The sequence below is a fragment of the Amblyomma americanum genome, chromosome 5 (assembly GCF_052857255.1).
Source record: "Amblyomma americanum isolate KBUSLIRL-KWMA chromosome 5, ASM5285725v1, whole genome shotgun sequence".
NCBI lineage: Eukaryota > Metazoa > Arthropoda > Arachnida > Ixodida > Ixodidae > Amblyomma > Amblyomma americanum.
In genome coordinates, this window is record NC_135501.1 from 176,941,176 (window position 1) to 176,945,939 (window position 4,764).

At 44.7% G+C, this 4,764-nt stretch overlaps 1 non-coding gene across 1 annotated transcript; it reads left to right on the forward strand.

Annotated features, from left to right (window-relative positions):
• The first annotated feature begins 704 nt into the window (after positions 1-704).
• On the forward strand, positions 705-778 carry TRNAT-AGU (transfer RNA threonine (anticodon AGU)). Its single transcript has one exon. It is a non-coding gene; the product is annotated as a tRNA-Thr (tRNA).
• The last annotated feature ends 3,986 nt before the right edge of the window (positions 779-4,764 follow it).

A 4,764-nucleotide genomic window follows, 5' to 3' on the forward strand; every position in this document is an offset into this window, starting at 1 on the left:
CCTACGTTGTCCTCAACTTAATATCAACCCTCTGGCTATGCTCCACGTTTCTGCCCCTTAGGTCAATACTTGCGGCATACGGCGCTTATATACTTTTATCTTGAGGTAAATTGTTATTCATTATATAAAAGTATCTGCCAAATGCTCTCGATTTCAGCCTTATTCTCCTAGTTATTTCGCTCTCACGGTCCACCCGGATCTGCGGCCATTACCTAACGTAACTAGTTGTATACCCTTACCTTGCCAATGCTTCGGTGCCGATGGTGGAGTGTGGACAGGTCCTTTCCTAGACTCTGAAATATATCTTTAAAATTCTTCATATTTTTTTTACGCTACCTTTATGCTTTGCCTGTCTAGGCACTCAGCCATGTTTTGCTCAAGGTCAAGATCACGCGATCTTGAAGTTTCTCATGATAACCTGTCATGTCAAAGAGGCCTAACATATACTCCAGGATTACGACCGCCTCTGTTACTCCGGGCTTCCGCTTTCTCCAGTGAAACGACGGCCCCGGACGAGACAGGCAACCGATCGCGACGGCTGTTCTTCTGGGAAGCTAGGCACGCACTGCGCGCGTGCTCACCTTGGCGATGAGCAAGCGGACAAGGCGTGGAGGCAACGTGCACTGAACGATAATTACATCCGTAATATGCGCTATTGCATTCGTCGGAGCTTATTTAGGACGAGCTTGGTGCAGTGTCTCGTCGGCGCCGTGGCTTAGTTGGTTAAAGCGCCTGTCTAGTAAACAGGAGATCGTGAGTTCGAATCTCACCGGTGCCTGGACAGCTTTCTTTTTTCCTTTTCCTCACTGTTGAGACATACAGGCATGAGTGTATATAATTCGAGACTAGGAGTCCTAAAGGCCAATACATTTATGACAAGGAATACGAGGGCTTTCCACCCCTTTCCCTCTTTCTGGCACCTGCCAGGTAGTTTCAAAACGTTGCAACAATGTTAAGTTATCGTTTTGCTTAACGGTTAATTGAATGTTCTTTATTTCATTTCTTTTTAAAATTTATTTAACGTAGCAATAAGCGTTGGAACACCTTTCCCTCGCATTTATAAACATTTAAACAGCAGAAATGCGACATTCTCGAAACTTGTAAATCCAACCTGCGCGAGCATGCCAGTTGTAAAGGGGTACCCAACATCATTAAACCTTTACAAGAACCAACAACGAGAGTGACAATTGAGCTCCACAAAAATGGTTGAGGTTTATCTGAGCTGTTCCTAATGAGACGAGCGAAGGACCCAGCTGCATCGCTCCGCGTGGTCGGGACCCGAACGGCTCCCACTGAAGAGTGCGCGGCGAGGCGCGCCTGATATACGGCTAATCACGTGGTCATGTCACGTGGTACGGCGAAGGCGCTGCGCCGCGGCGCGGCGCACGCGCAGTTGGGCTCCAGCTGTGGCCAGTCACGTGGTATGACGTTAGGTGTGCGAAGCCTGGCTCAAGGTCAAAGTGAAACCTTGTTGACCTTTAAAGCTGCAGCTCGGAGAGTGGAGCTTTCAACACAACATATGGCTCATAGTATGGCACAACATACACTCATATCGGTGCTGATGCTATGGAGTCAAGCTTGTGTAAATTCGCCCGTGCTTAGTCAAAAACACTGCGCCCACATTAGCAGCTAGAAGTCCAATTCCGGCAGTTTTCCAATTGCTGATGATGATGCTAGGTTTTTATGGCGCAAGGGCAACTAAGGCCAAAGGGCGCCAGAACACGATGTTCCTGGTCGAATCGGGCTGGAATGTGTACAGATGATAGCATTAAAAGCAGGTGTATAGGGCCTAGGAGTAGTGAGTATGTGCATGATTATAGCCTGAAGAAATGTACTTCAGTAGAGTTAGTTCTTGGGCTAGTTGGTATTGTTGATTGAAGTTCATAGTTCTTCAGCGCAACGGCACGTTTTTAGCCAAGGAAAAGAAGACAGAAGACAGAAAAGAAGAAGGACGAACAAGGACGAACACAGCGCTGTGCCTAAAAATCTGGTGGAATGGCTTAAATGATGTATAATGCCTAAAATTGTTCTAAGAGGAGTTATATATGAACGCCGAGGCCAGGTAGCCTCAACCACAGCCCTTACTTGAGCAAGAGGAGCGAGGCGTCTGGCAGCTATGGGTGAGCTCAGCACACTCCTCAGCAATGAGGAGGTACTGAGGTTACTTTGAATATGAAATCTCTCTTAAAAAACCTACATCAGTTAAATGTTTAAAAACTCTCTCCGATGAGAACATGCGGTGATCACGTAAAAATAATGAAGGGTGCATTGGTATGTTAAATGTGTAAAGTTCATGAAAGTGCTGTCGTCTTTGCATATCCAGTCTGGGGCATATGATTAATGTGTGGACAACAGAGATGTGTACCCCACATCTCGCGCATAGGGGTGCCGGAGAATCCTGTAAAAGATGCGAGTATGTGATGCATGCATGTCCTATCCTCAGTCTGCAGAGAGCGACTTCATTGAATCTATTTTGTTTTTCTGTGGCATACCTCCCAATCCGTCGTTTTATTGTGTGCAGTTTGTTGTCTGTTTGTTGATCCCAATCCTGCTGTTATTCTTTGCGAAGTGCAGTCCTAATATATAGCCTGAGGTCCTGGTATGTAAGTTGTTTTATATCAATCCTACTCAGTTCGGCACCTGATGCTGCAAGCCTATCAGCCTCTTCATTTCCGTCTATTCCACAGTGACCTGATACCCAGCATACTGTAATTTTAAGGTTTAATGTGTGCGCAGACATAAAGCATGTCAAGAGGGAATTCATTACAGGGTTTTTACAGGGTTTCCCAGTAGACAGGGCCATAATCACACTTAAGGAATCTGAGTATATAACAGAGCTCGGGACTTTCTTTTCCAGGATGAATCTAACAGCCAACAGAATACCATGGAATTCCGCAGTAAATATGTTTGTGTGTCTATTCCGTGTTTTTGTTTCAGAAAATTGACAACTGTGCACTGCACATGAAACTGAGGATGTCTTTGAGGCATCAGTGTAGAACTTTGTGCACTGATATTTTGTTTGTAGGGGCAGTTTTCCAATTGCAGCGGTCGGTTTGTGAGACGGCGAGTTGTCTTAGCGGAACATTCCTGTCTTTTGCGCAAGGCTGGTGAAGTTGCTTTTAAAACACACAGTAATTGTTGTATGCCCTGTTCTGCAAGGTATTTTTGCAGTGCACAGAAATGCGGAGCGCCTGAAACAGACTAGGATGCAAATTAAAGCAATCAAACTGTGATCTGCATTCCAAGTTCCAAATATTGAAAGACTCATGCTGTGAGCAGATTTTAGAAAATCTATATCGGGAAATCCAGTGTTTGCCTATTATTTACATAAATTCCAACAGAAATTGTGAGATGGATCACAAGGCTCGTGGAAACGCGCCAGTGAGATTTATATAGTGCGCAGCTATTTAAAGTGATGAACGTATATAGGAGGTCACTCTACATTATTCGAGAGTAAGAATATTTCAGATATTGGTTATTTTGAGCACAGGTTCCATGTGTGCATACTTCTCCAATATGTTTTTGTGCGCAACAGAAATCATGATTCCGTGCAACTGGATCAAGACACAAAACAACAAATGGGGTGCAGCAATTCTGAGAGGAATCGAAACCTTTTTTTGAGCAGACGACGTCTGCTCCAAAGATTTAGCAGTGCCCATGTGAAAGATTTAGATCTAGGTCAATTGATCTGGGTTGCGAAGGCGGTGCTGGATCGCGGTCTAGAACCAAGCGCCAGCGACATCAGTTGAAGCAGTGGAACTCAAGCGCCAAAATGAGGTGAGTGAAACAAGTACGAGCAAGAAAAAAGTAATTGGTTTTATTTTTCTGGTTCATAGTCATTTGAAACAACATTCTATAGTTACTGGCTTTACTTTCGTACATTTGCTGGAAAGTACAACCAGTTTTCGATAAAAAACATGCTCGCTCGCATCTGCGGGAAGTGGCTCTTATGCCATGACTCTTCTGCTTGCTTATCGCTGACTGCCAGCCAACATGCTGCCGGCCTTGACCGGCCTGTGTTGCTCTCAGCAACTCGTGGCTTCATCACTTCGTTGGGTGCGGCTGCTCGCCTATTATAAAAGTTAACTTCAAGTGCTTGGTTACTCTGTCCTGGTGCTAAGTATTCATCGGTTACCTGAGCGCATTTTACCGCACTAGGCACAGTTTAAGCCATGGTTGAAGTCGTAGGTTTTGACGTTGCTGCCACCCCGGAAAACGTAATCGTTCGATACGCAGAGCGCACAGCCCGCGAAGAAATGTTGCTGCGTAGGAAACTGCCAAGTTTACAACTGCTCCATTGGCTTCACACAGGGACGGTGCGGTGTCACACTCCCTCCGGTACGTACCCAGCAATTCTGGGCAAAAGCATTTTTGAGCGGGAAAATCTTTTGTGAACGCTATTTTTTTTCATATAATGTAAGATTTCACTGTAACAATCAGTATATCCGCAGACCACCCGATGGTAATCTTGCAATTTTTTACGCGATAGCGTATACAGCGCGTTCGGTCAAAAAGCCGTCGGCATAGTCGGCACCTCATGTCAGAAATAATCGGGGGCTGCGTAAAAAAAAAAAAAAACAGTGTCATGGTAATTTGTGGTTCCAGTGATTTAAGATTGACTGGTGTGTGATTGGCGATGAAGAGTTGCTGAAATGATTTTAATTAACTGAGTAGTTAAAGAAATGAAAAAAATTGAAAAAATGGAAAAAGGGTTCAAAGGTGTCAAAATTCTCAGAATGAAAAGCGTATGCTTCATCATGCTAA